General features: G+C 42.1%; 1 non-coding gene across 1 annotated transcript; it reads right to left on the reverse strand.

Moving 5' to 3' along the window:
* Positions 1 to 287: 287 nt before the first annotated feature.
* Positions 288 to 359, reverse strand: Trnaw-cca (transfer RNA tryptophan (anticodon CCA)). The gene has a single exon. It is a non-coding gene; the product is annotated as a tRNA-Trp (tRNA).
* Positions 360 to 22,253: the final 21,894 nt, after the last annotated feature.

Below are 22,253 nucleotides of genomic sequence, written 5' to 3' on the forward strand. Positions count from 1 at the left end.
AAAGGAGTCCCGAGTGATTTGGACCGACGGGACAAGTGGGCGTGACCTAGAGGGTAGGCGGCACCCTCTCACCGGGGTCACTCTGCGACTTGTTGCAGCGCCTCGTGACCGTCATCAGGAGGAATTTCTTTCTCTAGCAATCGGTGTTTAAATTCTCAAGGAAAGGAAAAAGGAATACGGCTTCCCTTGGCTCTGTGGAAGTACGGCTGGACCTGAAGGGGCCTAACTTCTCTCCCTTTTGAAGTGCGGTCCATTCAGCTGAGGTCGGCAGGAAAAAAAACCTGGGCTGACCCCGACGTGACTTGAACACGCAACCTTCTGATCTGGAGTCAGACGCGCTACCATTGCGCCACGAGGTCATAAGAACTAGAAGGCTCTGAGTTGCTAAAGGCCTTGCTCTGCCGGCTCCGTCCGAGGCTCCGAAAGCTCAGGATCGACTGGGTGCTCCTTCCCGGATCCCAGGGCCAGGGGACCGTGGGAAGAGTCCAAGACGCGCGAGCCTCGCTTTCGGGAGCTGGGAAACGGGCGCCTCCGGGGCAGCCCAGTCTGAGCTTCGGCGCCGCCTCCCCGCCGTCACCCGGCAGCGACACTCGGGCTCCGCCTCCTCGTGTCTTGGAGGAACAGGAAAGGAGACGCGGAGGTCTAAGGGACGCAGGGCCCGACCGAGGCTGGCGGAAGTGGCCCCAGGTCGTTGGTTCCTTGGGTGTGCGAGAGACCACTGCGTCCCCACCCCCGCCCCGTAAAATGGCGACGTCACTGTCCCCCGGCTCGAAAGACCTCGCGACATTCCGAGGCCAGGACGCGGGGCTCTCGGCTGCCAGGCCCTCCCTCCTCTGCTGTCCCTCGCGGAAGAACGTGGGGACCCGGGAGGCGACACCTACAACCAGCAAACATCTTGATAAGCAAGCTGGACGGACGCACCAATTATTTTTAAACACCAAAAAAAGTTTTTCCTTGAAGAAAGTCAGGTTATATATGGAAGATTAGAATCCAGGAAAAATTCCACCAACCAGAACTAATCATTGCTAATATTTCCATGTGCTGTATTTCTTCCAGATTTTTACCCGCTATATATACCAGATTTTTTTTTTTTTAATTTCAGTGGACTAGGGGCCAGGGATTTAGCTCAGTGGTTCAGCTGCCTGCCTCGAAAGCCCAAGGTCCCGAGTTTGATCCCTGGTACCAAAAAAAAAAAAAAAATTCAATGGACTGATCGCACACAAACAGAAAAATGTCTTTGAATTTTCAAAAGGTGCAAATACTGTATCGAGGTGCTCCCAGATCAGGGAAAGAAAAAAAAAATCAGCATCCCCCTCCCGATCACTCCAAATTCCTTTTTGAAATGAGATTATATTGCCGATAACATTTTGATAATTTTTTAACTTTTTTTTCTTGGCCTGTATATTTGAGTTAATGCTTTTCCCTGGAATAATTTTAAAGAGTTTATTGTCCATCTTAAAGTCTCTGCTTTTTAAAATTCCTATTAAGTGAATAAACTAAGAAAAAGTCATTAGGGCTGGGGATTTTTATCTTAGTGGTTTCGTCGCCTGCCAGGAAAGCGCAAGGACCCGAGTTCGATCCCCAGTACAAAAAAAAAAAAAAAGAAAGAAAAAGAAAAAGTCATTAAGTAAGAAAAATAAAGCACTATCCTGGTATGTTTAAAGAACAGGGATCATAAGTCATAATAAATACAAAATAAATACAACACACACAAAGCCTGGTGCATTCTAGAGAAGGAAAAGATCAAAGACAAGCCCCAGTCCTTGCAGAAAGGAAAGAGGTCCCTAGTGGCCTCTGTTGCACCCAGAGAGGCTTGTGTGGTGGAGGGGTCTCTACTGACAGAGGCCACCGTTCTACAGGGCTCTGCCCTGCACCTGACAGGCCTAAGAGCAGAGGAGTCACGGCAGTTTTTGTGTTTGTGGTCAGATGTAAGAAGAGCAAGCATTTGGGATGAATTGGGAATCTGAGGTGGCTGTTTCCAGGCTGTCAGCAAAGCAGGGATCACAGGTCCCTATCTCAGTCCTTAGGGATGGAAATAAACCCAGCCGGCGGTGTGACTACTGATTCCACCACTTCCAAAGACTTGTCACCTGCCTATTGTATTTGATGGCCCAAAGTGAATCGGACCTTGGTGGGGACAAGGAGTAAGAGAGTTGGAGCGGTGTGTTGGCTACAGATTCAGGCTCACCACCCTCAGTCCTCCCCCGCTTCTTCCCTTGAAGACCTCAAGCATCTGCCACACAGCAAAGCCACTGTGCAGAAGCCAGTACCTGTCCCACAGAACTGGAGAGTCCAGAATCCCGTGGAAGGGATGCTCCCCGCTCAAGGAAAGATGAGTGACATCACTTTTAAACTCCTGTGTAGATTTTGGTGATATACCTGTGATGACCTGGCCTCTGCTTTGGAATATACAACTGAAAACTACTTTGTGTTCTAGAGACATAATACAGTGATGTGATCAAATGGAGGGATTATCAGATCAAGTGACTTACAAATGGAGCTGAAACGTCCCTTGAAAAACTGACTCCTCCTTGCCATGACTAGAGGGAAGGGACACAGGCATGCTGGGTTGAGACCCATTAAAAGTTTGGTACAGTATTTTGCTCATCAGGGATCTTTGCATTTTAGTTTTTTAAACATTGGATCATTTTAAAAATTTATCTCTACTGCTGAGTTCGTTGGCAGTCCCTTGAGTCCTGCTAGGGGGAAATGTTTGTATTAATCACTTGTCTGTCGCTGGAACAAAATATCCAACACCAACAACTTAAAGGAGACTTATTTGGCTTACAGTTTCCAGTGGGTTCAATCCAGAGTCGACTGGCTCCAAGGCAGAAACAGCACGGTGGAGGAGTCTGGCAGAGGACAACTGCTACACCCCATGGCAGCCAGCGACAAGAATGTACTCTTCCAGGCAACACCCAAGGACTCACTTCCAACCAGGCCCCAGCCCCTACCAGCACATTTTAGGGACTGAATTCATCCACTGATGATATAGCATCCCAGTGATCCAATCACCTTCTGAACACATGAGACTTTAGCCAAATATTTTAGATCTAAACCATAGCAGTGCCTTACCAGCTCACCCTGACCGGGCCTACTGCTCCCTGAAGTTCTGGAAGCCTCAGCCCTGAAATCATAAAGAACTGCTTCTTTATTTTACAACTTGTATATGGAAAGAATAAGCCTTATTTCTTTCCAGAAGACAAACTCCTATGGAAGATAAAAATTTTCAAAATTAAGAACAGTCAGTGCTCATTAGATTAAAAGAAGATAATTAACAACATTGGCAAGGGTGTGGGGAAATAGATACTCTCATACAAGACTAGAAAAGAGCTGGGAGCAGTGGTGCATACCTATAATACTAGCACTGCAGAGGGTGCAGCAGGAGGATCACTGTGAGTTCAAGCCCAGCCTGGGCTACACAGTGAGTTCGAGACCAGTCTGAACTACACAGTGAGATCCTGTCAAAAAAAAGAAAAGAAAAGAATGCAAACTGATAGTCCCTTCTCTGGATTGTTTTTTAACTACTATCCAAGCATTTCCTCTTCTAGAGAATATGTACTAAAGAAATAGTTGAGGATGAATGCAAAGGTGCACCCTCCAAGATGGTTTTCATCAAAATTGTGTTTTAATAATGAAGTCCTAGGGCTGGGGATGTAGCTCAGCAGGCTTAGCACCTGCCTGGCCAGCGTGAGGCCCTGAGTTTAAGTTTCAGTACCAAAAAAAAAAAGGAATAACAAAGCACTAGAACCATCTTCACTGCTCTTGGTTCAAGTTCAGCCTAGATATCCCAGGCAGGGAAGCTGAATTTCACAAGTGCTTGCCTTGATATGGAGTGTCCAAGGCGACTGGAAAAGAGGCTGCAGGGGTGAGAACCCAGTCACTGCACTGGACTAGGAGGGATAGTGGGATTATGCCATGGGCACATTGTACGTGTTGAAAACACAAACTTTGGCTTTCTAGTCTCTGTTTAGTATCATCTGAGATCCGGGAAACTACTCTATTTGTCAATAATAAAGTATTTTTTACTTGACTCCTATTTTCTGAAGGGCTGAGAATAGTCCAGCTCCCCAAAGCCCGTATCTTCAATCTTTCAGATTCACACAATCCTTAACAGATTCTAACCAATGACTTATAAACTGACCCCCACTCCCAAGAAAAGCACGCTACCATGTGGAGTGGGTTACTTACAACACTGTTGTGAAGATTTAAGTAACAGCCTCAGTACCATAGGCATCTGCAGGAACAGTGAGTGTACTGGGGGAGTAACGCATGTAAGAAGCCAGTGGGAAGTGGGAGCTGCCAGGCCACCAGGAACCCCTGGCCCAGTCTCCCAGCTGGTGGGAGCTCGTTAGAGAAATCAGGTGCCCATGGGAATGGCTTACCCTGTGTCTTAGTTATTTTCTAGTTGCTGAGACACAATACTTGACACCACAACTTGAAGGAGAAGAGGTTTATTTAGGCTCACAGTTTGTAGAGGTTTCAATCCTTACTTGGCTGCCTCCAAGGCATAGCTGAGGGGCATTGCAGAGGAGAAACAGCTGATGGCATGGCGGTGGGAAGCAAAGAGCAATCCGGAGGTCGGAGGGAGAGATACCCTTCCAGGCCATGCCTCAGTGACCCACTCCTCTCAACAGGCTTTATGTCCCAACATCACATTTCTCTATAAACTCATCAGTGGACTAAGCAACTATGATTATCATGCCTCCGTGATTCAATTACCACCCATCTATGAGTACATGAGGCTTGGGGGACATCCAGATATAAATCATAAGACCCCATGACGCGCCATTGCTCCCTCACAAGAGGGTTGCTTCTGGAGGGTGCTGACCTTGGCTTGAAAGCTGAGGTGGTGAAGGCTGGCAGCTAGAGACTTAGCACTAACTGCCCTCCTTGTGGCGGGGCAGGCAGTTCTTGGAAGAACTGAGGGGCACATCAGGCATCTGCCACAGCATGCACTCCGCTGTTTGATTTGTTCTCCTCTTTGTTTCTCACCCATCCCCGATGCATCCATCTCAACTATGAGTGAGTCAAACCTACTCCTCCAGATTCCTAGGAGCAAAGTTTCTGGATCAGCTTCTACTGTCCTCCTGCCCTCCCTGTCCCCTATTAACCTCTTTCCTGACAGAATATAGACCAAATGAAGAAAACAACTCCTATTTGCACTGTGACAGAAAACTTTTTTTCTAAGTCCCAACACCAGCAAACTGTTCAACTCTTCAGAAGGAAACCTACCACTGAAACTAGTGCAACGTTTTCTTTTGGGTACTGGAATTAAAGCTAGGGCCTTGCATGTGCTAAGCCACAGCCCCAAACATTTTAAATTTTTATCAGAAATACTCACTGGGCGGCAATATGGGCTTCATTGGAGTCCCAGGCAGAGAGCAGGTCTCCCCCAAGCTGCTTCTCCGTGATTGGCTGAAAAAACAGCTACTCAAAACCCATGAGATGAAGATAGAAGTGGAGTCTGGCTGCTATGAAGAGGTAAAAAGAAAAGAAAGGAGGGGGAGAGGGAGGGAAGGAAGGAGGGAGGAAGGAAGTGGGGGAAGGAGGAAGGATTTGAGTTTATAAAGGTTTTAGATTTTCATGATAACTTGGTTGGATGCCAGGTGTTCATTTCTTGTCTTACAGCCCTTTCTTTTTTTTGGCCCTTTCTTAAAATAGAAAAGTCCTAAAGGATTTACCAGTTAAGCAGTTGCTCCATCTCCCCTCTTGGTCCTTCCCCCTTTTAAAGCTTCTGTAATTCTCTTAGGCTTTGGTTTTTCTGAGGACATGGGTTCAGTTTTTTTTTTTAATGGTACCAGGGATCAAACTCTCGTCCTTGCGCTTGCACAGCAGACGGCAAAACCACTGAGCTAAATCCCCAGCCCTGGACATGGTTCAGTTTAAACCCACATAAATCTGGCAAAGTGGAATGACCTTCAATGGTCTACTCTATAGTTTAGATCTGAAATGTCTCCCAAAGGCCCATGTGTTGAACGCTTGGTCCCCAACTTGGTGCTAATGGAAGGTGGTGGAACCTTTAGGGTATGGGACATAGTGGAAGGAAGTTAGGTCACTAGAGGCACACCCTTGAAGGGGATATTGAACCCTAGTCCCTTCCTCTGTCTCTCTACTTCCTGACCACCGTGAGGTGAACAGGCCTCCTCTGTCACACCCTCTCACCATAATGTGCTGTGGTACCACAGGCCCAAGGCAACAGAGTTTTGTTTGTTATCCATTGCTGTGACAAAATATGCAATAAAATCAACCTAAAGAGGAAAGATTTATTTTGGTGCATGGTTTCAGAAGTCTCAGTCCATGGTCACTTGGCCCTGTTGCTTCTGGGCCCCTGTGGGGCAAAATATCATGGCTTAGAGCATGTGATGGAGCAGGCCCCAAAGACCCCCTTCTTAAGGTTTCCTCCACTTCCCAATAGCATCACCACCTGGAGATAAAGCCTTCAACACAGGAGCCTTGGGAAGCAGTCCATATACAAACCATAACAAGGGTCAAGTGGCTATGGACTGGAAACCTCTGGCATTATGAACCAAAATAAACCTTTCCTCTCTCAAACTTGTTTATTTCAATTATCTTCCTATAGTAATTGAAAGCTGACTGGCAGTCTGCCTGAACAGGTACGTTCAATGGTCTGGAGAGACTGAAGTGGTCAGGATGCCCTTTACACTGATGGAACAGAATACTGGAAGCAGAGTATTCTGTCTATTGGGGTGCCAGCTGTGAGTTCTTAGCATCAGTTTCTGCATCTGTAAAGTTGAGGCAGAGAGAATGAATTAAATTAACTATTCTCCAGCAGCCTGACCATTAGAAGTTTACAGGAGTTTAAAGAGAAAGAATAGAAGGAGAAAAGTATAACTTGAGAAGATTAAAATAATTTTATGACTTTAAAAGGATGGAACTAGGAATTATTTTTCTTAAAAATTCCCAGGTGATTCTGCTGCCTACCTCGCAAGTGCAAGGACCAGAGTTCGATCCCCAGTACCAAAAAAAAAAAAAAAATTCCCAGGTAATTCCAACATGAAGTGAGTGTTGCAAAGCACAAGACTCTCTAAGATCTTTCCAGATTCTATGGTCTTCAGGTGAACATCTTTGTTGGAGGAGGCCAGTTGGGCAGGAGGCCCCTACTAATTTTCAAGCTGACTAAATTTTGTGCATTGCTAACTCCTGAGACTAGTTAGCTTGGCCCCATGCAGATATCAAAATTCCTGCACTAGAGATAATTTAAAAAGCAACAACAAACATGATAGTGAGGGTAATGAAGATGAGTAGGTTTCTCCAGTCACTCATGGATGCCACTGTTCTCCCCCTCTAAAGTGGGCACTGATACACCATCCAGATCCCACCCTGGAAAGGATTTCCTTCCCAAGCTGTTGGGAACGTTGTTTCAGATATCCTTCAGCTGTCAGAACTCTTCACAAGTGCTTCCACCCAGCCATAGTACAGATCTAGTGAGGGATTACTATAGTTTGGATCTGGAATGTTCCCCAGAGATCCATGTGTTAAAGGAATGGTCTCCCAGCTTGGCTCTACTGGCAGCTGTTGGAACTATTAAGAAGTGGGGCTTAGACAGCACTACTGCTGCTGCTCCAAAGAGTAATTCTATTAATCGAGCAAATGTAATAGCAGCCACAGACACTGCAAGTAAGAAGAATTCCAGCCAAGATGACCTACCTTTTGCCCTCAAGTGATACCCCAAGAGCAAAAGTATTGAAAATAGAAGAAATTAGTGATACTTCAGCTCTGCAACGTCAAGTCAGTTTGAAACAGGATGTATGTCAGTCTTCCAGGGAGAAGATTTCTATAAAGGTGGAACAAACCCCTGTTCAGTTTGTCACAACTGTTCTACCTCCAATTCCTGCCAACTCGTTCCAACTTGAATCTGATTTCAGACAGCTGAAAAGTTCTCCAGATATGCTGTATCAGTATTTAAAGCAAATTGAACTATCCTTGTATCCGAAGTGATTTCAGAAAAATCTAGATCCAGATGTGTTCAACCAGATCATTAAAATTCTGCATGACTTTTACATTGAGAAAGAAAAGCCATCAGTTATCTTTGAAATCTCACAAAGACTTTCTGAACTAAAAAGGTTTGATATGGTGGTGATGTTTATGTTAGAACTGGAGAAAAAGATTGCACATGTATTATTCAATCACATAGACAAATCAGGATTAAAAGATAATTCTGTTGAAGAACTCAAGAAAAGATATGGTGGTTGATTTCCATTTTTACTGCAATTATTGTTTTGACTTACAATTCTATTGAAAATAAAGTCTTGTTTTTTTAAGGAAAAAAAAAGAAGTGGGCTTGGTGGGAAGTCTTTAGGTCATTGCGGGGGTGCCCCTGAAGGAGATAGCAGGATACCAGTCTCTTCTTTATTCTCTTTCTTCCTGGCCCTAAGGTGAGTGGTTTCACTCTGGCATGCATTTCTGTTACAGTGTGCCACCACAGGCTCAAAAGTAACAGGGCCAATCAAACATAGATGGGAACTTCTAAAACTGAACAAAAATAAGCTGGTTATCTCAGGTATTTGCTATAACGATGGAAAGCTGATTGATGAAGGTATAAAAACTTAAGCCTTTTCTTCCATCTGAGGGGCCTTCCCAGCTTTGAAGAATCCTATGATGTTTTCCCTGTAATACACCAATTTTTCCCTCTTCCTGATCTTGTTTCTTTTCCTTCTCTTCCACAATAGTGACCCAAGAGCACTCCCCAATAAACCTGCACACTAACTAATCTCCATCTCAGAGACTGCTTCCAGAAAATCCCGCCGGTGCCAGGAGGGTCTGAGAGAGATGAAGATGAGATGTTGGCCTTTGGCTGGCAGAAAGACCCCATCTCTGGTGCAGACGGAGGATGTATATTCCCTGGCATAAAGTATAGATATAATTGAAATGAATAGACACTTCTCCAAGAAGAAGTACAAATGGCAAGTAGGTACGTGAAAAAATGTTCAGCATCTTTTGCCATTAGAGAAATGCAAATCAAAACAACACTGAGATTCCATCTTACTCCAGAAAGAATACCCACCATTAAGAACTAAAAAAAAAGGTACTGGCAATGTAGGGAAAAAGGAAAACTTCTACACTGTTGGTGGGAATGTAAACTAGCACAATCATTATACAAATGAGTATGAAAATTCCTCCAAAAACTAAAAGTAGATATTCCATTTGACCTATACCTCTTCTGGGTATCTTCCCCCAAAAGTTAAAGACATCATATTACAATGATACATGCATATCCATGTTTATAGCAGCACAAATTATAACAGCTAAATCTTAGAAAAGACCTATATGCCCACAAACAGATGAGTGGACAAAGAAAATGTGGTATTTATACACAACCGAGGACCACTCAGCCATCAACAGGATAGATTTGAGTCATCTGTAGGAAAAATGATGTACTTTGAGTCTATGATGCTAAGTGAAATAAGTCAGACACAGAAGATTAAATAGTGCATGATTCCCCTTATATGAGAAACCTACAGTATAAATAATACAAAGAGCAGAATAAAAGATAGATGGTAGGAAACAAGGAGATAGACTTTGTGGAGATGAGAAGGAGACCTGGGAAATGGGGGAAGGTGGGAAGGAGAGGAGTAGAAGGGGAAGTAAAAAGGATCAAGATGCATTATGAATTTGTATCAATTCTCTGTGCTAAATGTATTTAATAGGTATCACAAACATATACTAATTTTAAAATTTTTAAAGTAAGTATAGATACAACTATAAGACTTGTTGGCTGACTGGCTATTAGGATTAAATCATGAGACATGGCTTGGTGTGTGTTAGTTTGAGAGGGAGAAGTGGGACTGTGACCTTCCTGAGCTCATCCATGCAAAGCAACAGGAACTGGACTACTCATGTGATGTGGTTGAGGACCTGTGTCAAGGGTTGGGAGAAACAACACTGAAAAACAGGGAGCCCCCCAGTTTGGAAGCACTTGCCTAGAATACAAGATCATCCATCCTGAAAACAACTCTAGGTTATGGTATAAATATGAAGAAACCTTAGCACCTAAAAACATGAAAGGGAGGCACGTAAGCCCCAGTTGCCATGTGAGATGGTGGAAGAAGGAATTAAACAGCTCAGCGACATGAGCATACTCCTGTGGACAATACCATGTTAGTCCAGAAAACTTGCCAGATGATTTTGCACCAAAAGATATGGTTCTAAAAGATGTGCCAGTAGCCAGGCATGGTGGCACATGCCTATAATCCCAGCACTTGGGAGGATGAGGCAGGAGGATCACTATGAGTTCCATACCAGGCTGGGCTACACAGTAAGACCTTGTCTCAAAAAAAAAAAGTAAAAGATATCCCACTAACATAGCCAGGAATTTGCCAGGGAGGAATCAGCTCCACAGGAATGTTGGTGTAATTGCACTTTGATTATATCATGAGAAATGAAGACAGATGTGCACATAAAAGCTTGTACACAAACTGACACAGCACTTTTTATCCATGATAACCAAAGGTAAAGCCAAGTGTCCATCGGCTGACGAAATGGTGAACAAAACATGGTCTATCCATACATTAAATGTACTTTGGCCATAATGAGTGTGCAAAGGAAAGTAGGCAGTCCCAGAGCATCACAAGTACAAGACTTCGGTTGGGGATTTAGCTCAGTGGTTCCAGCGCCTGTCTTGCAAACGCAAGGTCCCGAGTTTGATCCCCGGTACCAAAAGAACCAAAAAACAAAACAAACAAAAAAACAAAAAAACAAGTACAAGAGTCCATTTACATGGAAATCTGTAATAGGCAATTCTATAAATACAGAAAGTGGATTAGTGGCTGTGGGAGTGGGAAGTTGGGGGAGCTGTGAATAAAAGTTAAAAGGTTTCTATTTAAGGCCATGAAGACATTCTCTAACTGATTGTAGTGACAGCTGCTCCACTCTAGGAATATATTAGAAACTGCTGAATGTGTACCTTAAATTAATGAATTGGATAGGATATGAATTATACCTTAATAAAGTTGTGATGTGGCCTGGAAGTCCTGGGGCCCTGCTGAGCCAGGTCACACACTATCTGCCACATTTGATGCCCACCTTCTATCCTCTGCTCTGGACTTCTTTCCTCAGTTCCTGGAGATCAGTTTACTTCTCTTCCTTGTTCCTCCCTCAACAGCCCAGAGTCAACTTCTCCCACCCAGGAGTTCTCTCAGAATCACTTTGTGCCACAAGGGCTCACTGGGTCCTTCACTAAACCTTATGTCCATCTCCCTTGCAGCAGTTTTCTTTCTCTGGTTGCAAATTGGGCAACATCCCTCTTCATCCCATCCTGCTGATATGCCAGTAAAGGTCTCAGCCTGCTGAGTCCAGCCCAGAAACTGCAGGGCTCTGAATGGCCACCAGTGCATGGCTTCAGGGCTCAGTGAGAGCTGAGGCTGGGGAGCATGAGGAGATGGTGCTGCCAGAGCAGGGAGGTGCACTGGAAAGGCAGGCAGGAGAGCCATGGGCACTCCATAATAGGTGGCTGTTAGAAATTCAGCACCCATGACTGCTTTGTGGTGTTTGCCTGCAATCCCAACTCTGTGGGAGGCTGAGGCAGGAGGATCACAGGTTCAAGCCCACCCTGGGTGACTTAGTGACTTGGCAAGACCCTGTCTGTGATAGCCAACCCGACTCCATCTTGAGCCTTACCACCATTGTGTACTTGTGCTGGACAAAGCACCCAAAACCCACATCCTGTTTGGCAGAAAACTTGCTGCAGTTGCAGGATGTTTTATAGCTCACCTAGTGTTGAAAGTTCCCTTGCCCCCACAGACCTGGCATGGTTCTGCTCTGTAAAATTCTGCTTGCTCTTCCCTGGGCCCTCCTCAACTGAAAGCATGGTTTGAAAGGAGAAATCAAATTGCTTCTCAGTGCCAAAAGACCTTTCCGGAGCCCCCTCTTATTTGCTGGCTGTAAATAAACAGACTCAAATCTGGCTCAGAGTGTGGTGCATCTCTATAGTTCCAACTCACTTGGGTAGAGCAGTCTAAAAATAATTTTTAAAAATTTAAAAGGGCTGAGGATGTAGTTCATTGCAAAGGCTCTGGGTTCAATCCCCCATACAACAAACAAACAAACCCACAAAGACAAAATGAAAGAGGAAGATGTTGACCATGACTCAGAATTAGGTCTGTCCCTATTCTTCTGCTTCTGAAATTCCTTTTCTCCTTCTGCCTCAGCTCCCCACATGGCTACAGAATAAATGTGTGCCCAAGTTCACGTGCTGGAAACTCAATCCCCAGTGCAGCAGTGTTGAGAGATGATTAGGTCATAAGGGCTTTGCCTTCATGGATGAATTAATGTCCATATTGCAAGTGGGTTTGTTACAAAAGCAAGTTCAGTTCCCTTGCACCCTCTCATATATTCCTATCGTCTTGTGTTCCCTCACTTTCTCTTTGCTCTTCTGCCAGAGGTAATGCAGCAGACACAGCCTCATGATGCTAGGCCTCCCAGACTCGCACTGGAAATACATTTTCTGGTCATGAGAAATTATCCCATACCTGTGGTATTCTGTTTATCAGCACAAAGGGGACTAAGACATACAGCCTCTTTCCCAGGGAGACATTTTCTGGCTGCACAATTGACACCCAGTCTTCTTGCCCCAGCTCTGCCTACATTTTTTGCTACACCTTTCTCCTGCCTGCCATCCTCTGTCACCTCACAGGCTTGTGGTTTGCCAGAGCAACAATGAATAGCAGCTCTATCACTGTAAGAACAGTGTCTTTTAAATTTTTCTGATCACCGTGACTCTCACAGCATATTGCACACATAAAACACTTCATAAATGTTTGCTGATTGAAGCACTTCAAATAATAAGAAATGAGTCCATGTAGCCATTCAGTAAGTTTTTAGTCATCATGCATCATACATTGGTAGGGTTACTGGTATGGGTACAGAGACCACTACCCTGAACAAAACAAAAATATTCATCCTCATGATGCATTTTTCTTGGCATATATGTTTTACACTTACATTTAGTGATCTACAGTTAAATTTAGTTATGTATGCACATTTTCCTCATTAATGAGAAAGAAGAGTTTCCCAGAGAAGTAAATGACTGCAAATGTTCATGACAAAGCCATAAAAGAGGTGATCAAAATATCTGATGAATTTTTTAAAATTTATTACAGTAAAAGAGACTTTCCATTCCTCTCCCTCAAAATATTCCCCCTTACTTCTAACACATTTATTCCATCATTCTTAAGTTTTCCCAAATCCTGGGAAGCCAAAAATCTAAAAATAACTACAAAGAGAAATACAGAGGGAGGAAGGAATAGGAAGGAGAAAGGGGAGGGAAACAACAGTTGTGGGATGAAATGGATTGCTGGGAATAGACTGTGAACCCTGGATCCCAGGCCAGGAGAGAGGCGGGAGAGACGCCTGCCAGCTAGAAATAAAAACACAGTTTCTCAACTGGAGTGTGCCTATCTCTGTGTATAGGCACTACTCTTGCAAGAGTACGGATTAAAAGCCTGGCTTTCGCTGCCTCTGGAGTCCAATGGTGGCGGGGGCGTGTCTGGACAAGAAAGTTAATTTCTTACAAGGTGAATTTGTCTGCGGAGTGTCATTCAGTGGAAAGGCGAGTTGTTAAAACATTGCAGTGTGTGTTTATCCACCTTCTTCACCACTTCTGGCACCGTGAGACTCCTGGCTCTTCCTCCAAACTCAGAATGACCATGAAAGGTAAAGGTTTCAAATCAATTCAGGACACTGAGGCAACCACGACAGTGCAACTAAAAACACTAAAGGGGGCTTCCAGAAACGCTTTAGTAAGTGACAAGGACAATGGGATAAGTGTGTTCAAAGCGAGGATGGGTATTTTGAGAGGTATTAATGGCAAGGTATCTTTTATTGAAATAAACGTGTTAAAATTTAAACATTCACCAGAGTTTTCCATCATAAAGCATACATACGTTAACACTAGCCATCAGGGGGCGCTTCAAGCACAAGGCTGGGGAGAACCTGTGCCTGATATTCCCGTCCCTGGATGGAGACCTAGAATTTGAGTCTAGCTGCCCTGAACCTCAACCTGGAAGGTCTGTGGCTTCTAGCGTTTCCCTTAGGTGAACGCAACCAAAGAGGCTACCAAATAAGGTGCCTCATCTTCTAGTAAGAAGGAGTATATGCCCATTAACTTGTACTGAAGTTATAATGGGGAACTGACATCTAACTTACATCCTTGGCTTTGCTTCTATTCCCAAATCTTGAGCTGTAGTTTTATCTTGGACAACCCTTTCTTCTTTGGGCCGTAGACTTCTCATCTGTAGAATGGACATTTCAGCTGGATGATGTGAAAGATCACATCTGGTTTAGGATTTCCAGGGTTCCCACGTTTGCTTGGTGGAAAATTTCCTCCATACCACTCCATAAGTTTTCCTGGGTCTTTGAGATTTTTGAAATCAGATAAAACTAATGGATTCTTTCTGCATATTGCTAGGCTCAACAACTGGTCTTTGGCCACCCATGGTGCTAGGTTAGGCAGTTCTGCCACGTCCTGACAGGTGCCCACTCCTTGGCAATCCCTCCTGCTCTAGCTTCACACAGGGTGAAGTAACTGGGAATCAATATCTCTCCCCCCTTCTCTCTCTGTGTGTGTCTTTCTCTGTTTCTCTCTCTCTCTGTCTTTCTCTGTGTGTCTTTCTGTTTCTCTCTCTCTCTCTCTCTTTCTCTCTCTGTGTGTGTCTTTCTCTGTTTCTCTCTCTCTGTCTTTCTCTGTGTGTGTCTTTCTGTCTCTCTCTCTCTCTCCCTCCCTCCCTCCTTCCCTCCCTGTCCCTCCCTCCCTCCCTCTCTGTGATTGAGGCACCAAGACCTGTCTCTTGATGAAAAAAAATGTGTCATTGTCATTTTCTCCCAGACTTCCTCAAAACCCATACCTAAACTTGGTTTCTAGTAAAGTGACAGTTTTCCGGAAGGTTGCAAACAGTTTAAGATGAGTCTCTTCAGATTCTTCCCAAAATCTTTGAACTGTATGGTCACTGGAAGAAAAGTGCTGAGAAGAGGGAGAAAATGAGAGCCTCCCAGAGCCCTGGCAAGAGGTTAGTGGCTGGCTCTGCGGTCTTCTCCTGTACCCTAAGTCACCCCAAGGCAAGGCACCAGAAAACTCAAGACACCCCTACACCCCCAAGCCCACAGAAATTATTCAGACTAGCCATTCCTGAGCCTGCTTGCTTTGCCATGCTCATTCCATCAAAAACAATAATAGACTTCTGCTTACACTTCTCCCCTCCCTTCTCTGCCTTCTGACCAACCCCAGAGCTTCCTGCTGAGGCAGTGTGCTCCCCCTCAGGAATTATAACAGTTGGATCCCAATTATCTCCTGATTTTTTGCCTCACCATATCTGAATAAAAGCAAACTCCTAGGTACACGGTAAAGCACTGACCATCTTGAAAATCTGCAGCTGTGCACTGGGTGGAGGCAGTATGCGGGACCAACCTGGAGCTTTCCTGGAGAGGTGACTCAGGGACTCCAAGTGACTGCTGGAAGCAGAGGAGCAATGACACTTCATCTTCACTCTACCCATCACTAACTAGGTGTAGTTGTGGACTCCCAGGCTACTAGGTTCATAAGGAGCCAGAGAATGGAGTTAACCTCCTTTATCTGCAGAGGAAAATGTGGCTCAAAGAGGAAGTGTATACCAACATGCACATAGTAAAGTACAATTCAACCTTGTTGCCTCTCTCCTATCTTGTTCATGGCCTAAGCCAAGCTAAAGGTGAAATAGGAAAACTATAAGTGAGCCCCCGTAACAAAAGTAATAAATGCTCTTCTCTTGTAAGAGGCTTGAACCAGAAAGAGTCCAAGAAGATTCCTGAACCAGAAGTGAATAGTCTAAACCTGCCCTACCTGCAAATACGTTCACAGGTTCACTGATTCCCACCATGGAATAAGAGGCAAGGAAAGGATTTATCAGGCAGAATTTTAAAAGTATACACTCAAAGAAATAGAATGAGGCACTCAAGAGAGGGAGAGGTATGCTATTTTCTGGCATTGGGAACATTTGTTTCTTTTGAGGGGTAGAAACCTACGGAAAACATCCCCTACCCACCAGAAGGGTACTGGCCCATTTTACAATTATGAGCCCAGTTGTTTTTATTTTTTAAGATGGTTAACTTAAGCAATGTTTGAATTTTATCAACCTGTTCCTTTATTTTACAATTAGGTTCCTACTCTTAATTTCTCAACCAAGTCAATTTATGGTCTTAAAATATTGTTAAGGAATTTCAGGTATGATGAGTCTGGAAGGAAAGGAGGCTAATTTAACCAAGGGAATAACAGTATGAACAGCCTTCAGTAACTTGGACTAGATCCTAGAAGTCTCAGTTTTCTTAAAAATACAATTTTTAGTTATGATTTTCCTTGTCTCCTTTCCACCTATCTTTATTTCTTCAATCCTACCTCAGCACTATCCCCTCCACTTAAAGTTTAAAAACAAAACAAATAGGTCAAGTATGGTGCTCATGCCTGTAATTCCAGCTACTCAAGAGGCAGAGACAGGAAGATTTCAAGTTCAAGGTCAGCCTGGGCAACTTAGTGAGGCACCATTTCAAAATAAAATTGAAAAACACTAGGGATGTAGCACAGTGGTAAAGTGCTTGCCTAGCATATACAAGACCCAGGAAGGATCTGAAGCAAGAATTGAAGCCCATGGGGAGAGCAAAGAGAGAGTATCCAACAAGAAGGAGGTGGGAGGCAGCCCAAACTTGCTGCATGGGAAGGGTGGCTCGACAGGTAGATGAATTGTGCCAACTGGCAACCTCAGAGACCTCCAGAGAGAAACAGGCCAGTGGAGTGGAGTGGTGGAAACAGCGGACTGCAATGGTCGGTGAGTTGTTTCGGTTTTGGACATCCCCCAGGAGAGAGCAATTGGCTGGTGGCCATTTTTGAGAGGGGTCAACTGAGCTTAGAATTCAGAACAGCTGCAGTCTGGCTCCATCTAGTGGCTTCTTCCAGTGTCAGTGGCAGAGTTCAAATCAGCAGGTCAAGGAACCTAATTTGAGCCAGTGGGTGGTGCACAGACTGTTGCAGGCTCCCCAGGTCCAGTTCCAGCCTTACAGCCAAAAACCAGCCTGAATGTCAGTGGAACTAAAAGTACAGGCTTGCTGGGATTATCTACTACCCTGTCATAAAGCTATGCCTGGCTATCTGGGGTTAATCAACTTGGATCACTACTCAGCAAAGGTTGTCTATCAGTGACAGCATAAACATGCCTTGAGGTGAACATTTTTTTTCCTGTCTTCTTTTCTTTTTTTTTTCATTTCTCTTTTCTTGTTTTTATTTTTGTTCAATTGTTCTTATTTTTATATGAGTGTGCACACAGTTTCTAGTTTTTGTTATTGTTATTGTTGCTTTGTTCTTTTTATTTTTTCCTTCTCTTTCCCTCCTGTCTTCTTCACGAGTTTCCCAAAGTTTGTGTGATCTTGCTTTGTCCTCTAGCCTTGCTTCTAATCTCTTCCTCTTCTCCCATTTCTCTATTTTCCCCCTAACTCCTTTTAAATTTTCTCCCCTAAGGGTAAAATCACAATATTGTTGAGGGCTTATTTACTGCATACAATTTTCTGGTTCCTTTTAGATTTTTTTATATAACCACAAATCTAGTTCATACAGTTAAAGGTGACAAATTAAGAGTTACCAAAGTTTGTCATTTTCTAGGCTGTGTTTGATGCTATTGTTATTGCTGATTGTACTACTTTAGCCAAGGTGACATAATTGTCCTAATCAGTTGTTCTTCCTGGTATGCCAAGACTGAGATTGCCTAAGGGTCATAAACAACACTATAGGCCAGTGCCAAAGAACCAGGGGCTAGATCAAGTAGGCAGCAACCTCTCATCCTCAATAAATTGAAGAGGTAGGATCTTGCAACAGACTCAAAACTCAAAAGCTAGTTACACCTAGAAGACATCTCTCAGAAGTAGTCATTTCCTAGGGTTCTAAATACTAGCAATAAGGCAATTCACAATAAGCAATTTACAAGCATCAACCCAGGAATTAAACTTTGAAAAAACATAGAAAATGAGAAGACACTTAAGCAAGATGCAACCCTAGATGTCTAGCTCAGCAAAGGCAAACCCAGGGGGCAATGAGATTGAATAACCCAAAAGCCACTCATCTGGACTCTCTGAAGTGGTAACAGCAGAAGTAATAAAGCAGATGAACAAGGCTGTAACATATATGGTGACCATAATGAAAAACCTGGCTAATGACTCTAGAGCAGACACAGATTAAAAAAATAGAAGAGCTTAGGAAAATCATGGAAACCATGAACACCCAACATAGGAAAGCAATGGAAACCATGAATGCCCAGTACAGGAAAGAAATGGAATCCATGAAAAAGATTCAAGCAGATATCCAGGAAATTAAAAATTCCATTGAAAGTATACACAGGAAAATGAACCAATGTGAGGACAGAATATTAGATATAGAAGACAGAATTGCAGTTAGCGACCATGCAAAGAAAGATTTCTTTAAAATAGCAAGGGTCCATGAGAAATCAACCTAACAGCTGCTAGATGATATGAAAAAGAATAACATAAGATTGATTAAAGTCAATGAAAAAGCAGGAGATAGCACAAATTACATTTTTAAAAAAACTTCCCAGAAGTAATGGCAGAAAACTTCCCAAACAGGGAAAAAGAATTTGACATACAGATAAGTGAGACACAGAGGACTCCAAATAGCCTTGATTAAAAAAAAAAAAAAAACCTACACCTAGGTATTTAATAGTCAAGATTCCAAAAATCCAACACAAGAACAGAATGTTAAAAGCTGTTAGAGAAAAAAAACAAATCATATATAAAGGAACACACATTAGAATCACAGCAGACTTCTCAACACAAACCCTCAAGTCAAGGAAAGCTTGAGTGAAGTATTTCAAGCCCTAAAAGAAAACAATCTCTAACCCAGATTGGTGTATTCTGCAAAACTATCAAAATAGATTGAGAAATAAAATACTTCCATGACAAAGAACACCTGGGGAAATTCATGAACACCAAATGAGCACTCCAAAATGTTCTGAAGGATATTCTAGAAAGAAATAATGAGAATTACAACTCAATGAATCCCAATATAATGATTCCACTAGGCAAGGTAAGAAATTAAACAAAGTGGGGGAAAGGAACCCAAACACAGGAAAATAACTTGGGAAGAATAAGTCAATACATATTAGTTATAACCAAAGTTAATGGTCTCAATTCAGCAATCAAAAGAAATAGACTGGCAGAATGGATCAAGAAGCAAGATCCAACAATATCCTGCATACAAGAAACATATTAAATTCAAAAAGAAATTCATAGACTGAAAGTTAAAGGATAGAAAATAATACTCCATATGACAGGAACCCAGAAAAAGCAGAGGTAGCTATTCTATTTGCAAAGTGGACTTCAAGCCAAGACTATTTAAGAGAGACAAAGAAGGTCACTACATCCTTGTAAAGAAAATAATCCAAGATGAAGAGATAACAATCATAAATATATATGCATTAAATACTACTGCACCCAGCTATACAAAACAAATCTTAACAGACATGAAAAATCAAATAAGCACTAATACAATTGTAATGAGGGAACCTCAATACCCCACTGTCACAAACAGAGAGACCAACTAGACAAAAAAATCAACAATGATGTATCAGATCTAAACCAGACTTTTGAACAAATGGATTTAGTAGATGTCTACAGAGTGTTCCACCCCACAACATCAGAATCTGCATTCTTCTCAGCTGCACATGGGATGTTCTCCAAAATAGACCACATACTAGCTCATAGAATATGCTTAAGTAAATGCAAAGGAACTGAAATTATCTCGTACATATTATCAGAACATAGTACAATGAAATTGGAAATCAATGGCAAAAGAAATCCCAAGAACTTCATAAACAAATGGAAATTAAACAACACCCTCCTGAACAACCAACAGGTCACAGTTTAAATTAAAGATGAAATTAGACAGTTTCTACAATTAAATGATAATGAAAATACAACATACCAGAACTTATGAGATGCAATGAAAGCAGTCCTATGACAGAATTTATAACAGTGAATACTCATCAGGAAAACGGAGCGAGCTGAAATAACCCAATGTTGAACCTCAAGCTTCTGGAAAAAGAAGACGAAGTCAATCCCAAAGCTTGTACAAGGGAGGAAATTACAAAGATCATAGAAGAAATTAATGCAATGGAGACTAAGAAAATGATACAAAGAATCAACAAATGAAAGAGTTGGTTCTTTGCAAGATTAAATACACTTAACAAATCTTTAGCTAACCTCATCAAAAAAGGAAAGAAAAATCTCAAATCCATGCAATTAGGAATGAAAAGAGTGAAATTATAACAGATCCTGAAGAAATCAGAAGATCATCAATACCTACTTTGAGAAACTGTATTCTAATAAGATGGAAAAATACAGAAGAAATGGACAGATTCCTAGATACACACGAATTACGAAAACAGGATCAAGAAAATATAAAAAGTCTAAATAAACCAATATCAGTCAATGAAATTGAAAATGTAATTAAAAACCTACCAACAAAGAAAAGCCCAGGCACTGACAGATTCACTGCTGAATTCTATAAGAAATTTAGAGAAGATCTAATGCTGCTACTTCTCAAACTCTTAAATGAAATTTCAAGGGAATCATTACTCCCAAAATTATTTTTGGAAGCAAGCTATACCTTGATTCCAAAACCAGAGAAGAATCCAACCATAAAGGAGAACTACAGGCCTATCTCCCTATGAACATAGACACAAAAATCCTCAATAAGATACTGGCAAACAGAATGCAGCAAATCATCAAGAAGATTATACACCATGACCAAGAAGTATTCATCCCAGAGATGCAGGGATGGTTCAACATATGCAAATCAATAAATATAATAAACTATATTAACAGAGCCAAGGACAAAAACTATATGATCATCTCAATACATGTGGAAAAAGCATTTGACAAAGTCCAACAACCATTCATGATAAATAGCCTTACAGAAACTTGGTATAGATGGTCTTTGTCAATCTGATAAAAGCCATCTATGACAAACCAACAGCCAATAACATATTAAATGGACAAAAACTGAAAGCTTTCATTCTAAAATCAAGAACAAGACAAGAATGTCCACTATCACCACACTTGTTCAATATGGTTCTGGAAACATTGACAAGAGAAAGAAATAAAAGAAATAAGGATAGGAAAGGAAGAAGTTAAACTATCATCATTTGTGGCTGACATGATACTTACACAGAAGACCCCAAAAACTCCACAAAAAGACTTCTAGACTTAATAACCAAATTCAGTAGTGTAGCTGGATACAAAGTCAACACTCATAAATCAGCATCCCTGTGCATGAAAAACAAACTCATTTGAGAGAGAAATTAGGGAAACAATCCCTTTCACAATAGCATCCAAAAAAAAAAAAAAAAGAAAGAAATACCTAGGAATCAATCTAATGAAGAAAGTAAAAGAACTCTACATTTAAAACTACATTACTCTGGGCTGGGGATTTAGCTCAGTGGTTTCACCACCTGCTGTACAAGCACAAGGACCCAGGTTCAATCCCTGGTAGCAAAAAAAAAAAAACTACATTACTCTGAAAAAGTAGATCAAAGAGAATATCAGAAAGTGGAAAGGTGCAAGTTTGATCCCTGGTTCAGAAAGAAAGAAAGAAAGAAAGAAAGAAAGAAAGAAAGAAAGAAAGAAAGAAAGAAAGAAAGAAAGAAAGAAAGAAAATGGAAAGATATCCCTTGTTCTTGGGTAGGAAGAACCAATATACTGAAAATGGCCATACCTCCAAAATTGTTATACAAATTTAGTGCAATGCCAATCAAAATTCCAATAGTATATCTCACAGAATTAGAGAAAACAATCCTTAAATTCATTTGGAACCAGAATAGACCTAGAATAGCAAAGACAGTTTTAGGCAACAAAGGCAAGATATGGGCATCACAATCCCTGACTTTAAATTATACTACAAATCTACTGTGATTAAAAAAAAAAGGCATGGTACTAGAAAAAAAATAACAGACCTAAGAATGGAACAGATTAGAAGATGCAGAAACAACTCCAGACATACTCAGCTACCTTCTCTTTGACAAAGGAGCCAAAAACCTTCACTGGAAGAAAGATAGCCTCTTTAATAAATGGAGCTACTGGGCCAGGGATTTAGCTCAGTGGTTCTGCGGCCTGCCTCGCAAGCACAAGGTCCTGAGTTCAATCCCTGGTACCAAAAAATAAAATAAAATAGAATAAAATAAATGGAGCTGGAAAAACTGGCTTTC

Source organism: Heterocephalus glaber, unplaced genomic scaffold (genome assembly GCF_053883595.1).
Source record: "Heterocephalus glaber isolate CG9 unplaced genomic scaffold, H.glaber_assembly_v1.0 deba00001813, whole genome shotgun sequence".
Lineage (NCBI taxonomy): Eukaryota > Metazoa > Chordata > Mammalia > Rodentia > Bathyergidae > Heterocephalus > Heterocephalus glaber.